At 38.3% G+C, this 20,092-nt stretch overlaps 1 long non-coding RNA gene across 2 annotated transcripts; it reads right to left on the minus strand.

Moving 5' to 3' along the window:
- Positions 1-4,713: 4,713 nt before the first annotated feature.
- LOC147292899 (uncharacterized) lies at positions 4,714-7,268 on the minus strand. Of its 2 annotated transcripts, none has more exons than XR_015120682.1 (3): positions 6,833-7,268; positions 6,443-6,651; positions 4,714-4,937 (listed from the first exon to the last, which is right to left on the minus strand). It is a non-coding gene; the product is annotated as an uncharacterized LOC147292899 (long non-coding RNA). The 2 variants fall into 2 exon arrangements; XR_015120683.1 differs by having other exon boundaries at positions 5,943-6,651.
- Between the last annotated feature and the right edge of the window lie 12,824 nt (positions 7,269-20,092).

Raw genomic sequence — 20,092 nt, forward strand, 5'->3', positions numbered from 1 at the left:
CGACACAAAGGCCGGCGGTTTCCGCCGTCGATTTCGGCCGTTTCCGGCGACAGTTGGTCGGCGATCCAGTTACGAAAAACGATCCTCTAGGTATGGGCTTTGTTTTCCTCTTGGTCTGATTGTTCAATTTTGTGAAAGTAAGAAATTGAATTTATGGGGTTTGACCCATTTCGGGTTTACCTTGAATTGAGTCTGCTTGAATGATTTCTGAGTTGTTTTTCATCCAATGGAAGTGCTCAGGTTGAATTTGGGTTGATTTTTAGTTGAAAAATCATTTTCTTAGATTGTGCCGCCGCTGCCACCGTCGGCTCCGCCACTTGTGGTTGCGGGTCGGGTGTTTTTCCTTGTCAATCAGCTTCCCCATGACCTCCAGAGGCCAATTCTAGGGTTTGTTTGCGTTTTGGTGAGTGTTTGTGTGTTGTTAGGGGCCGGGAAGCCACCGTGCGTGGTGGTTACCGCCCATTTTGGCTGTTGAACGGCCAAGTTGTGAACCCTGTATATCGAATTGTTGGTTGTCTGGTCTTAATAGGTACACGGGCTCGAGAAATCTCATTTCCGATGCCGTTATGCTGCCGGATTTGGTATCCGAGCAATGGCACCGTGAAAGGTATTTCGGTCTTTTGCGTAGTTAAATTGTGAGTGAAACTTATCTGCTTATATTGTAGAGTACCGTGGTTTAATTGTCTGTTTTATGGATTTGCTGCTTTACGTTAGAGAAGACTAGGTGTAGGATTTGAATTAGGAGAATGAATTGACGAGGATTTGAGGCGAAGAAATTAATTGGGAATTATAGAGTTGCTTAGAAGAGAGTCACCAAATTAGAGAAGGATTGTTTATAGTCGAGTTTAATGATTGATGATTAGGCAGTTATTATATACAAAATGATCAAATTAATTATTGAGCAAATGTCAGTATGTTTCGAGTGACAGACAAGTGATGGTTTATGAGCGGGAATCAATTTCAGAAGGATTCGGCATAGTTTGGAGTAATTGTGGGTGGAATGTTGTGAGTTGGAAATGTGAGTACTGATTGGACGAGCCTGCTCGTGCGGAGTGACCCCTCCGTACGAGATTCTGGCCAGGATACGAGCCTGCTCTTGCGGAGTGACCCCTCCGTACGAGATTGTGGCCAGGATTTGAGCCTGCCCGTGTGCGGGATTGTGGCCAGGACTTGTCTACAGTACGTGTATGAGAATGGTATGAGTCTTAAGTATAAGCGTTTGAGATATCAGTTTCCAAAGATAAATTCAGTTCAGATTTGTTATTTCTCAGTTTGAAATGTTTTATTGCTTTTTCAGTGTATCAAGGTTTATTTGAGATGATTTTCGAAAATGGATTGCGTATGGTTTTAAAACTGGGGGATTGCAAAGAACGATTGTGAGATCTTAGAGATTTTTATTTCAAGACTTCTAAAAGAATAAATAAATTTTATGTTTCGTTTTCTGAACTTGTCCACTCACTGAAGTATCTCACAATTTTCTTGTTTTGTCTTAAATTGTTTTCCCCCAGGTAGTAGCTTTGGTGGAGGTCGAGCCAATCACGTCGAGGCATATACGTCCATATCTTTACTCAAACCTTGTAGGCGTCATTTTCATTGTGTAAAAATTCCTTATAATAGATTAGTGGCTCTGATAACCACACTTAAATTTTAAGATGGTTTTTCTTTGAAATTGTTGGGTCTGAGACTCTTTTTGGTTGTGGTAGAGGTGGTTGATATTTTAGAAGTGCTTTTACAGGATTTCAATTTTTGGGTTAGTCCATTTTCAGGGGAGATTCTGCCAAATTTTCGGTAAGATTTTTTTCTTGATTTTGGATTCCCGCAGGACCTCTCCGGGTTTTAGCGTGGAATCCGAGGGCGGTCTTGTCACCAACTAGTGGGTTGAATTCCGATTTCGACTAGGCCTTAAGGAGCCTTGTCCCCGAGGCTAGAAAAGAACTTAGGCCGAGAGCGGTTCCTAGCTCGGCTGATCAATCGTTTGATAGAATCAGTTTAGGTGCAATCACTCAATCCAATCACTATCACATTCCAATCGAGCCAAAACTTGGCTTGACTGTGGCACGCCCTACACTTATACAAAAACGGACCAAAGTGTTGCTTCCGGTCAACCTTGGTCGAAAAACAAGTGAACATATTTTTGGCACGCCCAGTGGGACCTTATTTGTTGTCTTTGCTAATGTTGCATGGTTGTTAATACTCGTGCTTTTCCAAATCATGATCAGGAGAATCCTTACCGTAATCCGATTCCTTATCATGATCCAATGACGAGGAATTAAGCCAACCCATGCAACCAACCCGGTGGCAAGGCAACCGATGTTGTGAATCCAAGCGATCATCCCAACCTTGATTCTGGAAAGAAGCCTCAAGTTGGCCAACAAAGCAAGAACGATTACGTTTCAACCATTGGTGGCCAAGGAGTGGACCGAAAGGATCGAGATGGATCATATGATGAAGTTATAGTTGAAGATGTGCCGAAGAAAGTCGACCCGCTACTCCAGCCGAGTCCGGCTACGATTGAGGACGTCCAACAACTTATTGACTTGGTGAGGGAGGAACGTCGGGTCACCCAGACTTATTTACAAACCGTGGCTATCCAAGTGAATACCACGTTATATCGAATTGAACTAACAATGTGATGGCCAACAACATTGCTGGTATGGGTGCCCAAATTGGACAACACATTGTCCAAGCTCTTCAATGGGGTCAGGGCCAAAATCCACCCGTGACCAACCAAGTGCAAATCCCTGAACCCTATAGACCGCCACATTTGGAAAATCAACCACGAGCTCATTTAGGTTTGGGGGGCAATGATAACTGCTAGAATAATGGGCGGGCCCAAAACCAGGGGGACAACCATCTAGCGATCAACAACTTTGATGGGGGCATTCAGGCCGGACTCAGCCAAGCCCCATAGGGAATTGATAGGAATATGATTGAGATGGTCGTCCAAGACATATATGGGCCTCTAGCTAGGAGAACAATCTGACCGGTATACCGAAAACCTTACCCTGACTTTGTGGATCAAATGGAATACCCAAGAGGTTTTAAGGTTCCCGATTTTACTTTATTCTCCGGTTAAGATTATCAATCCTCTATTGAACATATAGGCAGATTCACGGCCCAATGTGCTGAAGCTGCAAACAATGATAGTCTGAAACTTAAGATGTTTCCCAACTCACTCACTGGAGCTGCTTTTACCTGGTTTGTTAGTTTGTCGGTCAACTTGGTTCCAAATTGGCAAAATATAGAGAGAATTTTTCATGAACAATTCTATCGCCACAAACTAGACGTATCGATGGCTAACTTAGCCCGTTTGGTGCAAAATTTTGAAGAATCAGCTCAAGAGTATATCTCTCGATTTAGGCTTGCAAGAAGTAGATGCACTATCCCTTTACCCGAGAGTGAATTTGTGATGTTAGCTGAGAATGGTTTGTCTTTGGAGCTTCGAAAGAAGTTTGAAGGGATGTAGTTCCTAGATCTCTATGATTTAGTCATGAGGGTGGATAGATATGGAGTTAAGAACGCCAAAAAAGAATGGCGGCAAAAGCTGCATGGAATAAAAATAAGTCAGGTGTTCAGATGGTGGAGATGAAAGAAGAGCTCGAGGAAGTGGAAGTTGAATCAGATGAAGAATCAGCTGAGGTCAATGCGGTTGAGATCGTGATTTCCAAGCCTCATGTATGCAAGGCCTTAGTGAAGGCATCCAAAGATTAAAAAGTGCAACACGTAAGCTTTTCTTCCAAACAGAAAGGATCCGCTACTTGAGCATTCACCTTTGATTTATCAAAGGGCACTACTACAATAATGTTAATAGACAACACTACCTACACAACAGTTTGTTAAAAACTGTTGTGTAATTTTAACACACAACAGTTTTTAAAAAGCCGTTGTATGAATGCATGAAATCCAATAGTTTTTGGCAGAGTAGAGTTTATGAAATTGCCTCAACAACACTTACTAGCTGCTACCGTTATGTATGTGAAAGGAAATGAAAAAAACCGGTGCTACAGTATCTTCATTAATCCTCCTTTATCACACATACAAACCTTCTTTCTCTCTCCCTCGATCCGCTCTCTCTCTTTCTCCCTCTCCTTCTCGATCTGCCCTCTCAATCTATTACACTTCCTCTTCTATTCTCCTCACTCTCTCTATCTCTCTCACAGCCTCCCGCTCAAACTCCCTCGCCCTCTCCCTCCATCGATCGACCTCGCCCTCGCCCTCGCCCTTGCCCTCGCCCTCGCTCTCTGACCTCGCCTTCGCCCTTTCACCTTAAACTCAAAATGGGGTAGAGAATCTATGTTATCCACTTCGACTTGAAGAACTCTAAAACACTCGTTCCTGGGTTGGGTCGGATAGGACCAAACCAAAGCGACTGGATCTGTGGAATCTGATATGGTTTTAATACCCTTCCTTCTCGTGTTTGTTCTAAAGTTATGAGGTAACTCCCCATTTCTTTCTTAGGTAAATCAATGTATGAATTCATAAATTTCTCTTTGATTTCAGCAAAGCCTAACTTATTTTTCTCTCTATATCCTAAATCGAAAACAAATTTATCAACATTATGCTATAATTTATGTCAGGTACTCTTTTTCTCCTTTTTCTTTCACTCTGTGATAGGACCGCCCCCAGATTCCACCCTGAAACCCGGAGAGGTCCTGCGGGAATCCAAAATCAAGGAAAATCCTAGCGAAAATTCGGCAAAACCTCCCCTGAAAATGGACTAACCCAGAAATTATAAACCTGTAAAAACACTTCTAAAAACTTCAACCACCTCTACCACAACCAGAAAGTTCTTATTCACCAAGGCACATGATAATCAGAGCAAAACTAAACTTCCATTACAAAATAAAAGTTAACTCCACAACTTAAGGGAAATGACGCTGAAGAGCTGAAAGTCCTGCCTCGACGTGGTACGGCCCAACCTCAGCGATCTATAACACCTGGGGGGAAAATGTTATAAACAAAATAAAGAAAATGTGAGATAACTCTCAATGAGTGGACCAAAATAAAGAAACAAAACATTAAGTTATTCATCCTTTCAAATTCCTTTAAAATCAAATCTCCACTAAGACCTCACGTCACTCTTTGAAATCCCCCAGTTTTGAAACCAACTTACGATCTTTAAGAAAGTCATAAAACCATTTAAAATCCATAAATTTAAATAAATCAAAATATAACTTTTCAATAACAACCTTTTAAAATAAAAGTCATAAAAACATTGTCCATAAATCTTGATAAAACTCAAAAGGAAATTCTCAACCAAACTCATATTTAATAACTCCTGTAAATAATAATAAAATCCCACCATGCTTATACCCTAAAATAACCTGGACATACACCTGTGCGGAAATACAGGCAGGCAATATCCTGGCCATACACACGTGTGATTAAAATCAGCACGTGCAGGCAATCCTGATCATACGTGCACGCAGAGCAGCCCCCAAAGGGCGAAGCATCCCGACACACGGCCCAAAGCCTATATGTGTGCCGTGATGGGTCCCAAAGACCTATCCAATCCGATAACCTGGAGGGTACTGCAAAGGTGGTTTGAAAACCATTTTTTTTTCCATAACCCAAATATATCATTTTTCCACCGAAAATAAATATCATTGTACTTTCCCAAAAAGAAACTTAAAAATCCATATGCAAATGTACATAATTCAAATCAAATTCAATATACATAAACCAAAATAATACTTTTCGACAGAACCGAGTTATTAAATGAACCTTGTATATAAAATAAGAAACCAAATTTCCTTTCCCAAAGCCCAACACCTCATTAAAACTAACATGTAAATATATGGTTTAAAAACTTATTTATGAACATATTTGAAATTCGAAATTCATCACCATTGATCAAATCCCAAATCAAATCAAGATATTATGCATAATAGAATTAATTTATAAGATGTGCAAAACAATTCGGAAAACAAAAGTCCACTCACAGTTTAACCGATCAATGTCTAATCCTTTCCGGAAATACATTCCCATTTCACGATCCCTTCTTGTTCATCACTAGAAATAGCTAAAAGACGAGACTCCATCCACCTACCACAAAAGTACCACTAACTTAAATAGTCAAGAATACGAGTGTCGATTGAAATCGAATGAAGAAAAATCTAAGTGCCCCTATGACTTATCCGAAAGTCTAGAGTTTGTCCCGAGTTAACTTAATTTTATACCAAACAAACTCGATTACTAAGTCGCCCAATTATCAATACAACTCCAAGATCAACGTAAACGATATAAACAAATCCTCACCAAGTAATTATCTAAACCACCTTGTTAATTCGATTCCAAGTTCGGCAACTGACCAATCACATAATCAAGCTTCCCAAACATCCAAAATTCACAAATAACCACCAATAGCAAACCATCAACCTAACTCCAATTCAATACACACCCAAAACGAAAACATTGCACAATACTCATATACCAATTATACCTTTCTCACGTCTGATAACCACCATGATACGGCTTAAGGTTTCCTTAATAGATCGGCCACGAATTGTTGTCCTTAGGATATGCATACTCCAAAACACAACGGAGCCTGGATTTTGTCTCTAAGAGTCCCGGGGAGGCTGAATAGCAAGAGAAACCACCCAACCCGCCGCCACAAGTGGCGGTTTCGACGGTGGCAGCGGCGGCAAAATCCTGATAATACCCAAAATCAACTCCAATTAATCCTAATTGCACAATGGAACCTTCAATTGCACAATAACAACTCGAATTCAAGTCTAATTTCAAGAAATTTGAAATAGGCATAAACTCTAAAATCAAATTTTCAATTTCTCAAAATTGGACGTGCCCACCTTAGGGGAAAGATTACCCATACCTCGAGGATCGTTTTTGACAACTGGACCGACGGCCAAAAGTCGCCGGAAACGGCCGAAATCGGTGGTGTGGCCGACGGTGGAGATTTGGTTTCCCAAGCTCATTGCTCCGTCATGGAGCATCGTATTAACTAACGGAGACCATGGCTAGACTCACCATGACGAGGGGAACAAAGCCCAGTAGGTCCGGCCATCCAATTTCTGCCGGAACAGTGAAATCGCGGTGGTGCAGCCGCAACTTTGCTGGCTTGCTGCGCTGTCGTGGGTGGTCGGATGGTTGATCCGAGACCACCAATAGAAAGGTATCGTCGATAGCTTTCCAACGCCACCAAGAACGCCTGAATCGGAGGTCGGGAACGAGAGTTATGGCACGTCAAAGTTTGGTCAAGAGGAGAGGATGAGAGAGAAGAGAATTCGGGAAGAGAGAGAGAGAATGCACGGGAGGGAGAGAGAAATGAGGAGAGAGAGAGGTTTCTGACTTTTTGGGTTTTAAAAACTCACTTTTATATAAATTACAAGTTTGCCACTCACTTCAAAAGCCTGTATCTTTCATATCGTAACTCCGATCGATGCATGCTTCGTGTCTACGAACTCGTGGACTCGAGACCTTTCCAACAGACCCAAAGTCAAAATTGAGAACCCACTAATTTTAAAAGTCAACTTTCGGGTCAAGCCCAGTTTAAAACAAAAATTAAAAATTAAACCAAAACCCTTTTTATTTTCCAAATAAATCTCAAAATCCTTGAAGTAAGTTATCAAAATATTTAAAATAAATCTTTGAAAAAACATTTCAAAGGTCTTTCACATTTTATTTCCTTATAAAATCTCTTAAAATTAACAAAGTAGAATAAAAATTTTAAATTTCCGAGAAATTTGGGTCGGGTTGTTACACTCTGTATATTTTCTTTAATTATTCTTTTAAGAAACAACTCTCAGTTAGACCTTAAGTAATTCGTACAACTTTACCCTCGATCCCCTTTTGCTAAATTTTAATTCCCAATTTCTAGGGTTTATATACACTAGTTCGTGAAATTTGGGGGTATCTTATTTTATGGTAATTTTCTGTATTTGTGGCCCTAACTTTATCTAATTTGATGTTATTTTTTAGTTGGGCTTGCATTTATCTGCTAGCCGAGGAAATATAAAATTGGGTAAAAAATCAATTCTAATGTTTATAATATATGCTATCTTTATTTATTCTTTGTAGGTTCTACTGATTTTCTTTGTTGTTAAGCTCTGTGTGCTGGTTTTCATCAAAGTACTTTTAGATATGTTCATCATGTTGATCCTGTTTGGTTTTTCTGATCTTCCTAGCTCCTGTTGATTTTGCTGGATGTGGTCTGACAATTTTCTAGCTATAAATATATATATATTTTCTAGTTGTAAATATATAAATATATATATTTATATAGTTACCCCATGTAAAGTTATGTTCTAAACACACGCAATCTTCTTTAGGTTCTGTAAATGGAGCAAACTGCAAGAATTGGCAATACAGCCAGATGTGTATGGATTTTTGGTTTGTGGAGCTTCCCTTAAGGTGATAATTCTTTTTTGCCTTGTCTCAGTTGTCTGTTTGTTTTCCCGATCTGCACATTGCGAACAAAAAATGTAATATTTCTTCCCTTTCTGCTTTTGGTGTTGTAGTGCGTTCATTGCGATTAAATTAGATTGACATGCCCACTATTTTGTCTATTATGCTTTGCAACATTAGCTTTATTGCTAGTTGTCTGGTAGTTATATGTTTAAGGTTCTGTGTACCTTTACAAGACCACTGGTTCATAGTGTTCTACTTATATTACATTCTATTCTAACTATGGTACTGATAAAGCTGACAAATATTTGTGTTTCTTTCTCCATAGGTTTGCAAGGTAGCTCCTATTTCATGTGAAACTAAAGTATAGCATTCACTAAGAGGATCTTCTTGATTGATTGCCTTGGAGTTGTCCATCAAAGCAGCGACTCTGAAACAGATATTGTACTGAAGGGTGTGGTATGTCTTTTCTGCTTTTTCTAGCATGGCAGCTGATAGTGAATTTATCTATTTTCTTTGTTCTCATTAAGCTTTAAGTATTGACTAGTAATATAAATAATTTGTGCAAATCATTTTTGCAATATTGATTCGCTATCAATATCATCTTTAAATTGCTCATCATTTGTGGACTTCAGTTTTGGTATGTCAATAAGTGAATGACAGGAGCAATCCAGTGAAGCAATGATGATCATCATGTGAGTTATATCACAATTCACCCTTTAATATGCTAGCTGAACTTGTACTTTTAAGTTTATACCTTGATGCAAGTATGTGGTTTGGTCAAAGTATCTTGAATTTGAGTTGCAAATATATGAGTTTGAGTTAGTGTGGGCTCAAAAATGACATGGACTGTGCATGCTCAAAAATATATGAGTTTGAGTTTAAGTTTGATTAATGCATTTCTCAATCTTTTACAGCGAAGAGTAAATGTTGCTGTTCATCGGTTTCAATGGTTCAGAAATAATATCTTCGAAACTAGATGGTAGGTACATGAAATTCCATTACTTAAAGTGAAGCTTCCATTCAAATTGGCAGTACTTAGTTATATGATAGTGTTAGTAGATTAGTCTCCTTAAATCTTAATCTGGAGGGTCTATTTTAATAGTGTGGGTGGTCTTAACTATTCTATTGATAACAATAAGTTATTGTGTTATATTCAATTGAAGTATAATCTGGGAGGGTCTATTTGTGGACTTCGCTTTTGGTATGTTTATTTGCTGGCTATGTGAGTAAATGTTGTGTGGTTAGGTCCATGTTTGTATCTTGCCAAGCCATAAAAGGAAAAAGACAAAAAAGAAATAATGTGATGACTAGGCAAAATTTTGTTTAAGGGATGTCTAGTTTGGTGACTCACTTGATTGAGTCTCCTAATGCTAAACTATAATAGAACAATAATTTAAAGTCAAGCTACTATAAATGTTATGCCACAGTCACTTGTCTAACCTGTTAGATGAAAATGATTTTCTAGACATTTTATAATTACATATATAATAAGGGCATAAACAAAACTCATCTAATCCAAACTGTTATTGTACATATTCAAATGTGTGCTATGACATGGCTTGAATCTAAATAACTGCATCCCTCCTTGGTCTTTGAATGTTTTTGCCAGTACGTGTTTGGCCTTAAGCTTAGCTGAGGTCAAAGTGGGGTAAGTTGGAGTTGCAATACGTCTTGCAGTTAAGTCTCATGAAGAATAAAAAAAAAATTAAGTCCTTAAGTACCCTTGCAAACATTTTTCATGAGTTATTTCTTCTTCTCCTGCTAATTATATGCTTTCCTCATTAGCTCTATATAAAAAGTGTCATTCTGTAAGCTTCTTATTCTCAAAAGCTACATGGGCACATGTATTGCATGTCATTAATGCTAATGTTGATGAACTTTCTCATGTTTGGTTAAAAATGGGGAAGTAGGACTCTTCATTGCAATTTTGTGGTATGTAGTGTCTTGGGAGTAGACATTAGCATATAACTTCCTTATTAGATGCTTTAGTTGTAAAAACTTATTATTTATTTTTATTATTAATTTCTTAAATGTGCTTTGGTTGTATGTCTTTTGTGTTGAAGTGGCTTTTGCTTCATGAGTAGAGTGTCAAAACTCTGTCATCCTTGAGGAACTTGTTTGTTTTCTTCATCTGTCTTCCAATGTGGGAAGAAACAAAGTACTTTGTGGTTCCAATGTAGAAATATCTTCACTGTTTGAATGAATTAAATTTTACAGCATGGTTATTAATGGGTGGGAGCTCATGATTCCTTTAGCCTTCTTTGCTGGAACATGATACTATTTCTTAACCTCTTTCAAATATTCTTGCGTTTATAATAAGACAAGAAAAAAGAAATTGGAGGTAATCTGAACATAAAAGTACCAAATGCTTATAGATGGCCTTTTTTTTTTTTTTTTTTTTTTTTTGAAGTTGTGGCTATCACTATCACTTTCTATTCATTAATATCACTTGACTAATATATTTCAAGTCTAAATCTTCAGACCCATTTGACTAATATCCTGAGCTTAATGAGTATTCCTTGATAATGCCTCCCTGAAAAAGAAGCTCATTTGTTTTTGTAGGTCAGACACTTCAAGCTGGCCAAAGAAGAATCTGTGATCTTTCTTCTAGGTCAGACACTTCAAAACATAAATAGTATAGAATATTATCTTATCGCTCTACGGTTTTAATTGCCTTTGCATCTGAAATTTTCTGATGAATCTATTTGCTGGCAGTCAGCAATTCGTTAATCTTTTCATTTTTTTAAAACTCTCATATTCGATCAGTTGAGCAATTTGCATCTTTGCAAACATTCCCTAAGGTCCATCTAAAGTTTATTAGGATCTTTTTATCCTTGAGTTACTCATTTGGTACGCAAATTAAGTTGCAGCTTCGATTAAGTACATTGACTTCCATTAGATTGTAATTAAGTTGTATGTATTTTGAATTGTAGATGAGGAGGAGAGGAAGTACAAGGGTTGCAAAATAAGCTTTGTATTCAATAGCTCGATGTGTGGCTGTCATTTGCCTTGCTGCTAGTGATAAGCTAACTAGGTTGTGTAGACATGTATTATTTTTGGTACATATATGCTAGGGGCAGTTTATCGACTAATCTTGCAAATTCAGTTATTTTGGTATGTATATGGCTGACTTTGCACGATTACTTAGCTTAGACCATGCCATGGCTTTTATTGAGTTTAAAATCTGGTTTTCATGCTGAATACAGCTATAGAAGATCTGGAAGAAACTTGATTAATGATAGACATGCTTGTATGTATTTTGAATTGCAGATGAGGAGGAGAGGAAGTGCTAGTTTAGAATTGCCAAGGACACTTCAAAATGGAGTCATTTTATGATGCAAGATGAGCAGGAAAGAAGAACAAGTCAGGCAACCAATAATCTATCATTTCTTACTTTGTCTTTTTCTATCTTTAGTTTCCTTGTAGTGTTTGAGTGATATTATAGTTTGTGTAATTGTGCAAGTACTTTTTTTATATGTATAGCTATCAAGCTACTTTCAATTAATTTTTAGGGTGTTAATATTAGCAAGGGATGTGTGAATGAGTTTGCTATGACTTTGTAAACTCCAATTCCAATTTAATGAATTCATGGATCTTTTTGAGTTGTCCATAGTTGTGGATTTAATTGGATGCAAGCAGGGATTTAGTGAGATTTAATTTCAATTGGATGCAAGCAGAGCTGTTAAATTTTGAATCAAACAAACAACAGTTGTCAATTTAAAAATATTGTGTTAGTCAAACCTAGACAACGATTTTAGTTGAATAACCATTGTGTTGGTCAAACCTAGACAACGGTTTTAGAGGAAAACAAGTTGTGGATAATGAAATAACACAACGGTTTTAGGTTATAAACGGATGTGTATATGTGATTAAAACAACATGTTTTAGTTAAACTGTTGTTGGCATACGAATTACACAACGGTTTTAGATTATCAACAGATGTGTATATGCTTTACTAACAACATTTTTTAGCCAAGACTGTTGTTGAGTGCCTCTACTAACAACATTCCTACCAAATTTAACCTGAATTATGTAACGGTTTTTATAAAAAATGATATTTAAAGATACATGGGACAACGTTTATAGTATATAACTATTGTTAGACATTAGCTACTACAATAGTTTTATATCTATAAACGTTGTGTATTCTATTGCGAGACAACTGTTTGGACGAAAATCAAGGTTTTTGATGGACTTTATACAACAGTTTTAAATTATAACTGTTGTATGTACTAACTTAGACAACAGTTAAAAATCGTTGTCTGAATAGACTATAGATGTCACACGCCTAGACGACGAAATTTTGGAGGAATAGACAACGGTTTTTTACCGTTGTCTATTAACTTCATTGTAGTAGTGGGGTGAACAAATTTTCGATCGACTATTGGCCGAGAAGCTTATCAAGCTGACTGATGGCCAAGCGATACCACCGGCCAATTAACTAAAGGATCAAACCTACTGTAAGTGGCATAATGCATGGACTCATTCGATCAGGCAAAGTAGTTCATTGGCAGATGTCAAAGAATTCATGGAAAAGAATGGGATTAAGTTGCATCATTCTATCCCATATTACGCCCAAGCCAATGGCCAAGCAAAGGCTAGTAGCAAGGTTATCAAAAATATCATTCAAAAAGCTATAATGGACAAGCCAAAGAAATGGCATGAAATTTTGTCCGAGACTTTTTGTGGGCATATCGAACGTCAAGGAGATCGGGAACATGAACAATACTGTTTGCCTTAACATATGGGCATGACGCGGTTTTACTTGTGGAAATGGTAGTCAAATCCTTACAGGTCGCCCTCTAAGAAAACTTAACACAGGATGAATATACCCAAGCCATTGTTCAAGAGCTCGAGGAGTAAGATGAATCAAGATAAAGCCTTGGATAACTTAAAAATTCAAAAACAAGCTGTGGTGAGAGCATATGATAAGAAAACAAAGTCCAAGAACTTTGGAGAGGGCGATTAGGTTTGGAAAACTATCTTACCCCTTAGTGTGCACGACCTAAAATTTGGAAAATGGTCACCCACTTAGAAGGGACCATTTGTCGTGGATAAGATTTTCGGCAATGAGGCATATTATTTGAGAGATTACGACGGTCAGCTTCATGAAGCCCCGATCAATGGCCGATACTTGAAAAAATATTACCTGACGGCATGGAAATTGATGGATAAAAAAAATGAATTTAAGTGACAAAGTCGACTGGAATGCATATATATCATAAGGCGGTCGAAATCACAAAAATGGCTCAACGTCTCAAAAGAGGCCATCATCGACCTAACATATCGAATCATGTGTAAAATATGTAAATAAATAAGTATGCATAAGGCGGCCGGAAATACATCAATGAAAGGCCGACAGTAATCAAGTAAGATCTAAGCCGAGCGAAAGAGCTCAAGAACTGCAGTATTGATAAGCTGCCAATGATAGCGAACCGAAGCCTCAGCGGTCGTGGGCTCTCCTTTAAGTCCTTGTAAAGAGGCCTGCTCTCCAGCAAGACTCCTAATACTAATGGACGTAGATGTGCTGGAAGAGGCTGTTGGAGCAGAGGTGGCAGAAAGGAGATTGTAGACCTTCTTCCAAGTATCCTCACTCGAACATACGAAAACCTGTACCAAGGGGTAAGTCAAGATACATGCGAAGGAGGAACTCTAGTTTTGAGTTATGTTGAATTGAAAATGTACCTCGTGCGGTTGGATAGATAGGCTAGAATCATTGGTAGAAGCAACCGCTCTAGGCTAGCAATTGTCTAGAAGATGAAGTTTTGATTTAGAGAAGAGAGGTAAGCGATCGATAATGAAAGCTAGTAAGAATAAAGTAAAGACTCGCCACATAGTTGGTAGTGATGGAGTACTCAACTTTTGAGCGGCTATAGTTTGGAAAAGGTGCCAATGAAGTCCGGCCCGGATCATTCTGAGTGGTAGCAACTTGATCAACATTGTGTTCCTACAAAAATAAGAAACAAGTCAGACACATATTCTGGTGATCGAGGCATTGGTGAACAAATCATTAAGTAAGAATGTTACCTCAACCGAAGTTAAAGGGTCAGTAGGGGCAGCAAGCACCGAAGCATCGTGAGCGACGTTTGTGATGGAAGATAGAAAGAATGTGTTGGAGCCCTAACAAGGATGATGACAATTTTATATATATACGTAAGAAAATGAAGTCAACCGAAACAAAGCTGATTGAATGGTTTACCTCCATATGAACCGAAATGCTAGCGGTCCCAGTGACTGGAGCATTGTTGGTTGTCGTTTCAGTCCCAACACAATTAGAGCCTAGCGTGCTCATCTCCATGACCAGAGCCTCAGTCGAAGTAGAGATCAAGTGAGCAGCCAACTAAATCACCGAGTTAAAACCTACCAATTGTGAAATAATACCGTTAGGAAAGCCTAAGAGTATAAAAAGAAAGAAACTTCAAGGCATAGGTTGTGAATTACTTACCCTTAGGTCGGGTAAAGTGATGAACTCGACCGGAGAGTTGTCGTTTGAACCGGCATCCTTTGCCACCAATGCCTCTATTGGGTAGATTTTGTCGGCCCGAGGAGTAAGTAAGCTGGAGGAGTGCGAATCCTAAAAAAAGAAAAGCAAGAATTTTCATAGATCTATATTGGAATTTTAAATAAGCATACAAAGGTATTCGTGCTTACCCCATGAGTGGATGTCCTAGACCATTTTTGAAGAACTTGATCGGTCGACTCGTAGTGAGCAGTCGAATCTTGATCAGAGAGAACTAAGGCAAAGAAAGCTCTGGTTAAGAGAAGGTGGGCTTAAAATAATTCCCATCATAAATTAAGTTTGAAAGGGAAAAGAAGCTTACTTTGGGCGGGGTTTTTGCGCTTGGTCGCCGACCTTTTAAATCTTCCCTTAGGAGGGGTAGGGTTGGCATCTTGCTCGGAAGGTTTGGAGCCTAAGAGAGCAATAAAAAAATGTTTAATTTAAAAAAAAAAAAAAAAAAAGGTTGATCGGAATAAATAAGCAACTAACCCTGGTTTCCATGTGAAGCACGGCCATTTCAGCCAGAATTGCTATCATTTGAGGTCTCACGAGTACCACCCTTTCCGATCGCATCATCCTTCTCTCCAGTAGGACCTGTCAACACAACAAAGAGGTCAAATTTTTTCCAAGTGAAGCATGAGGAATAAAATCATAAGTCGGATGAAAAAATCAACATACTCGATACTTGTGCTTTGGAAGGTTTCTTAACAGCCTTTGATTGGGATGGTTTCTTGAGCTTGGCTGACATCGGGAAAATAGCAAATAAGCGATCAGCCACCTCAGAGGCCAGACCAACAAACCATGACTGAGAATAATCCGTCCACTAAGAAACAAAGTCGGTCGTGACAAAGAAGTCGAAATCCCGAGTGGGACTTTGGTCTGGTCGATAAGAACCTTGTGAAAGTTGAAAGCATTGTTCATGGTGGCCTCACAAAATTCCGATCGCCCAGTGTCAAACATGTTGTAAGAATCTATCCAAGGTACCGGTATAGCTTGCCTGAAACCAAACTATCTGCCTACCGCTAGGGTCCAATACAACTCACACCCACATGTATGAATCATGGAGTTGTCAATCATAAGACCATAATATAGATCCTAGCCGAGAAAGATGCTAGTCCAAAGGTCATCAAGCTCACTTGTTCTCTTTTGGTCAATCAACGGACTATCAAGCTCAAGGTTGAGATAGGGTGGGTGGCATCGATCCAAACACATAGAAAAGTAGGTTGGAGAAAACCCGGCCAAATCATAAAACAATGAAAAGTACTCCTCAACCGCTTGCCAAGAACCTGGCGGGAAAAGAACCAAACTCCCGTCGGGCGGGTGTCAATAAAGTAGACCTGCAACCAAAGTTGAAATAGCCAAAATGGACCCGAGAAGTGAAAATCCATGGTGATCTCTCCATGGATGATCTTATGAAGACCACAAAAAAGATATGATAATACTAACGGGCCAAGTGCTATCAGCTCCCTCCCAACTAACATCTCGGCCAATGGTTAAAACTCCTTAGTCACTGTACAAGTGGCCGAACAAAAAAAAAACTTGCATAGCCATGCAAGTAGAAAGGCTACATGCTCCTCCGTGGAGATCGTGTCAGTCGACCCGGTAGGAGCCCTCATAAAACTCCCATAGCTCTTCATATTATTAAAGGAATAAGCACATGAAGGAATTGTTTTGGCATTCACAATCTTTCCATAAGGCCAGAATCCCGCTATGGCAGCCAAATCTAGTACGGTAGGGGTAAGCATGCCAAATCTCAATCTCATGGTGTTTGTGGCACTTGACCAAAAACACAAAGCGGCCGCGATGAGAGCCCGATCGCAATGGAATTGGCCGTTATAATAAAGTGATATGGCATCATAAATACCATTTTCACGCCACACATCTTTCAACTTAGGTTCTAGTCACTCTTACCACGTGTTCCATGCAAAAGACTCATTGGAGTCCAGCTCAACAATGGGTTCGGTCGAACTAGTCCTAGGTGGAAGCTTGGCCGGCTTATCAACTCTAGAAGCAACCGGCCAACTCTTGAATGGCTTTCCTTTTTCCCAACCTTTCCACTCAAATTTGTTTTTAGAAATATTGGGTCATCATCCCGATAGCTTTTCAATAGATCATTAATTTTGACCGAAATGAAATTAGGAAAATATGGCCCGAGAAAATACTAACCGGAATTCGGTCCGACCGGAGCTAGACGTTCATGAACAATGCTCTTGCATTTGTCAACGGCTTGATGAAGTTTCTTGGCATATGGATCCGGATCGGATGAGGAATTTGGTGAGGCCATAATGTTTGGCTACAAAGAAAATTACCAAGAAAATATGAAGAACACGCGGAAAAGTTTCAAAATTGGAAAACAAAGTTTCTAAACGACCACCAAAAATCACTTAATCAAAGGAAACAAGATGGAAAATAGAAGCTTACCAACAATTCTAAAAAAAAAAAAATCACCAAGAAACCAAGCTAGATCACAAGAAATGAAGCCTACAATGTTGTTTTTTATGAAAAAGTTAGAAACTTTCTTTTGAGAGATTTTTGGCTATGGAGTCTATGAGAAATGAAGAAGATGAGGGAATTGAGGGTTTAGAACTACCTTTGTAGAGGTGGTGATTCCACAATTGTTCTCTTCTCAAATCACAATTCACCACATGTTCCTACAAGAAATTGAAGGAAGGTACAAATAAGTTCAAAATAATTCAAACTTTGTGATTTTGATTCTCAAGATCACAAAGATTGGGGGGCAAATGTTTGGGCTCAAAATTAACATTTTGATTGGAGCAACAATTGGAGAATCAATACAAGGATTTGCGTGAAGATTATTGAAAGTAATCGGATCACCCTTTTTCTTGTGTAAACCTTGTATAAATTATGAGTGAGACCAAGTCACAAACACTTGGCGGGCAGATTATAAAGATGTGAAAGTGAAGATGCCATCATCATGGCTGACCACAAATCGTCGAAAGAGGTTTGTTTTACAGTGCTGTCTATCGGCGCAAAGAGTATGGGCCACTGAAATGGATGGGGCGTGCGAAGTGCTCAGAGTGTGATTGGATTGGAATATGGGTGGATTAGCTGATTTGTTGATTGTTAGGCAGTAGCCATGGCTGGAAGAAAAGGGGAGGAAGTTTCCCTTTTAAATGTTGTCAAGCAGCTTAGATATTTGTAATGGTGAAAATAAGAAAGGAAGTGCAATGGGTAGGTGTCGAATAAATATGGAAACAAAGAGGGAGTTGAAGTAGAAGAGGAATTGAAGACGAAAATGTTTTCAAAGGCATCGAGCAAGCTGGTGTTTCTCTTTATTTTTTGTCGAGCAGTTTTGGGTCTCTTTATATTAGATGAATAGCTGTGTAAATGGGATGTGCAGTGGAAGTATTGCCCGCAGCAATATATGTATTATATCACATACATTTGTTTTGTTTCAAAGGTGATCGGGCAGCCTTCTTTTGTTGTCACTACTACAAAATAGCAATCAGACAACGGATTTTCACCGTTGTGTGAGTTTCTAATTTACCGTCGTCTAATCGATCGATGCTATTCATACCCCAATAGACAACGGATAAAGTCCGTTGTCCTGGTGCACCTACACAACGGTTATAGATGTACCACCGTTGTATATACAACCTTTAAAATCAATGATTTGGAGGATACCGTTGTTGAGTGCCAATTTAAACATCGGTTTATATTTAATAACCGATGTGTATATATATGTTAAACAACGGTTACCTTATGTAAATCATGAGTTTTACAACTATTTTAGATACAAACACGAGGTGAAATACCCATGAAGACAACGATTTATTGATAATAACCGTTGTGTAGGCTATTGAAAATAGGTATACTGCCATGTCTATAGGTCTTTCATACTACAGTGTTTACATGAAACCGTTGTATGAATGCATTAAAAACATCAGGTTTTAACCATATAACCGTTGTATATACTTATTTGGTACATCGGTTTTGAGTTAGAAATTGTTGTATGAAGGCATTTAGCACAATGGCTTTTTAAGGTTTGTATTGTATGCTTATGGATTAGACAATGGTTTCTGATATTGAACAATTGTAAGTTAAGGGTATAGACCACGCTTTTGATCGAAAAACTGTTGTATAATGTGCCTGTTTACATCTGTTTTAAGAAGCTTCCAATTGTCTTTGACCACAATGCAATTATAAACAAAGATGCACAATCTGATGAGATAGATTGTTTTGGTACAACCATTGTTCCAAATTGATTCCTTTCATAATTAACATTCCTAATAAATTATACATTTACAAAATACCATTTACAATAATAAAGAATTGAAATTTATAAAGTACCAAATAATATAAAATATTTCAAGGTAGTAATTGTATATATGCCTTAACCCAATTCCATTTACAAAACCAACCATGCCATACACAAAAACCCTCCATATATGCCTTTCCAAAATATCAAGCATCAATCTAATCTACCAAATTGCTGCCATATATCAAAAGTATTATCCAGCAAAGCTAGCCTATCAATCATTAATATCCCCAAGCTAATCTAACAAAGTAATCAATCATATATATACTCCAAGCTAGTCTAACTAAACACATGGCCTACAAAATCAAGTCAAAAAGGTGTCATATATGCAATAATCCAACATTAGTCTACATATACTGCCCCACAAAGTTTGCCCATTTAGCCCGGACTTCATTGATATCTAGCTTCTTGGGTATAAGTGTTGTCCTTCCTCCGCTCCCACTGAAACAAGGCAAAAATGGAGTACTAATTAACCCAAAATGCAGACAGTCCAGTAGAAAGAAAAAAAATAAAGAATATGCCCAATAAGGAAATATAATATATGATAAAATTAAAACTTCTACTCATTAATTGCTTCGCATAGAATGAACAACTTGTACCTGCATTGCAAGATATTGAGGACAATATCATTAGGATCAACTGCACATGACCATTCTGCACAACCCATGTCCTCTCTTCTTCCTCATTTCATAAACAAAAGCATCAATTTCCATTTCCCATATTGGTCAAAGGCACATAATAATCCTCCTACAATTGAGTAGGAAAATAAAGCAAATGAATTCTTTCACTTAACTAAAAAAATCAATAAAGCAATAAGAAACCATATCATACAATAATATAAATAGACATCGGTCAATAGACAACGGTTCGTGTTTTATCCGTTATCTTAATTTATTACACAACGGTTTTGTAATAACCGTTATATGAACATATAATATCCAATGGTA

The sequence above is a fragment of the Dryas octopetala genome, chromosome 2 (assembly GCF_963921425.1).
Source record: "Dryas octopetala chromosome 2, drDryOcto1.1, whole genome shotgun sequence".
Taxonomy (NCBI): domain Eukaryota; kingdom Viridiplantae; phylum Streptophyta; class Magnoliopsida; order Rosales; family Rosaceae; genus Dryas; species Dryas octopetala.